The sequence below is a fragment of the Fukomys damarensis genome, unplaced genomic scaffold (assembly GCF_012274545.1).
Source record: "Fukomys damarensis isolate Sample0158 unplaced genomic scaffold, DMR_v1.0_HiC HiC_scaffold_18, whole genome shotgun sequence".
Lineage (NCBI taxonomy): Eukaryota > Metazoa > Chordata > Mammalia > Rodentia > Bathyergidae > Fukomys > Fukomys damarensis.
This window is the reverse complement of record NW_022900930.1, coordinates 42,544,102-42,546,401: the sequence shown is the minus strand read 5'-3', so window position 1 is coordinate 42,546,401 and position 2,300 is coordinate 42,544,102. Positions and strand designations below refer to the sequence as shown.

The 2,300-nt window shown below is 37.9% G+C and overlaps 1 pseudogene; it reads right to left on the bottom strand.

The window, feature by feature from the left end:
* Positions 1 to 768, bottom strand: part of LOC104863024 — a 5,125-nt pseudogene extending 4,357 nt beyond the window's left edge.
* Between the last annotated feature and the right edge of the window lie 1,532 nt (positions 769 to 2,300).

The following is a 2,300-nucleotide window of genomic DNA, read 5'->3' as shown; positions in this document are numbered from 1 at the left end:
TGGTCTGGCATCTTTTAATCTGCGTAATTATTGAAGATTTGTCCATATTGTAGCAGGTATCAGTAATCCACTCCTTTTTCCTGCTGAGTACTATTCCATTGAGTTGTGCCCATGGGGTTGTTGCCTTGTGGAGTATTTCTAGTTTTTGCTGTTGAAAATCAAGGTGCTATGAACATTCATGTACAAGGCTTGGTGGGAACATAGTTTTCCATTTTTCTTCAGTAAAATATCTAGAAGATAAATGACAGACATATGGTAAATGTCTGTTTAATTTTCAAGAAACAGCCACATTTTTTCCCAAAGTGTCTGGTACATTTAATTGATCAACAAGCAGTGTATTCAAAGTCCAGCTTCTCCAAATCCTTGCCAAAACTTTCAGAATTTTAAAAGGGGTGGGAGTTTGTGATAGCTCACTCTTGGTTTAATTATGGATTTCTCGAACTTTAATTATGTTTGGCATCTTGTCATGTGCTTATTTGCTGTCTGCACACCTTATTTAGTGAAATGTCTGTTCAAAACTTTTGTCCATTGTATTAGTTTTCTGATGCCACACAACAGACCGTGACAGATGCATGGTTTAAAACAAGATATGCTTGTTACCTCCCAGTTTACATGGGTCAGGGGTTCTGGGTGAGGCTTAGCTGAGTCCTCAGCTTAGGGTCTCACCAGGCCACAACCAAGGTGAGAATCTGGTGTCTCGATGAGGGAAGAATCCATACCCAAGGTCATCAGGTTGATGGCAGGATTCACACATCCTTGCAGCTGCATTACCGAAGGCCTTAGCTCTTTTCTAGCTGCCTTAACTGGAGGCTACTCTTAGCTGGGCATGTGGTGCACACCTGTTATCTTAGCACTTTGGGAGGCTGAGGCAGGATGATTCCAAGTTTAAACCTGGCCGAGACCCTAAAAATAAAGACTAATAACAAAGACGGGCTTGGGACGGAGCTTCATGCAAAGGCCCTGGGTTCAACACCCCAGTACGACAAAAAAAGAGAGTGCTGTTAGCTCTCTGAGGCTGTGAACAGTCCTCAGCCATGTGGCTCTCTCCTAACCCAGTTTCAACAGATGCCCTTTGCTTCCTCAAAGCCAGGTGGGTCTTCTTTCCTCTGTCTGCTAAGACAGAATCTTAGGAAACATAGGTAGTCCTAGAGGGACTGCCCACCACCATTTTCACATTTTGTTGTTTAAAAGCAAATCAGAGTCTCCACCTATACTCAAGGGAGGTGCTTATAAATCCCCCGACTCACGGACAAACACCTTAGGGTGCATTTACCAATCCATTATTTCATCGTGTTATTTATTTCTATTATTGAACTTGGAGAGTTCATTGTTTTCTGAATATGAGTTATCAACTTTATAATTTTTCTTCTAGTCTGTCATTATTTTTATTCCCTTAATAGTGTCTTTCAAAGATCAGAGGGTTTATACTTTGATGAAGTTTAATTTATTTTTTTCCTTTATAACTCATGCTTTTATTATTGGATCTAAGAAATTTCTGCCTAATCAAGGTCAGAGTTTCTCCTATATTTTGTTCTAGAAGTTTTTTTTTTAATAGCTTTAGAATTTATGTTTAGGTCCATGATCCATTTGAAATTAACTTTTGTGTTCATGCCAAGATATGGATCAGTTTATTATTTTTTTATGTGCCCCTTTGAATTGTTAGGATATTGATTTGTACTTTTATGTCTTTGTCTGGTTTGGGGTAATGCTGACTTCATAGAATGGGTTAGGAAGTTTTACTCTTCAATATCCTGGGAGAGTTTGTATAGAATCAATGTTGTTTCTTCCTTAAAATTGTGGTAGAATATGCCACAAAACCAGCCAGGTCTGGAATTTTCTTTGTGGGAAGAAATTCATTTAATAGTTATAAGGTTATTCAAGTTATGAATTTTTCCTTCATTGAACTTTGATAATTTGTGTATTTCAAAGAATATGTGCATTTCAATAAGTTGCCTAGTTTATTGGCATAGTTTTTCATAACCTTTATTAACATATTTTCAACATGTGTATAGTCTATAATGTACCCCCTCCTCTTATTTTTCTAGTATTGGGATTAAACTGAGCTGCATTCCCAGCCCTTTTGTATTTTAAATATTGAAACAATCTCGCTAAGTTGCTTAGTTGCCCAAGCTTAGCTCTAACCTGTTACCCTTCTGCCTCAGTTTCCCAGATACCTGGGATTTTAGACTCTTTTTTTATTCTTCTTTCTTTCTTTCATTCTTTCTTTCTTTCTTTCTTTCTTTCTTTCTTTCTTTCTTTCTTTCTTTCTTTCTTCCTCCTCCTCCCCCTCCTCCTCCTCC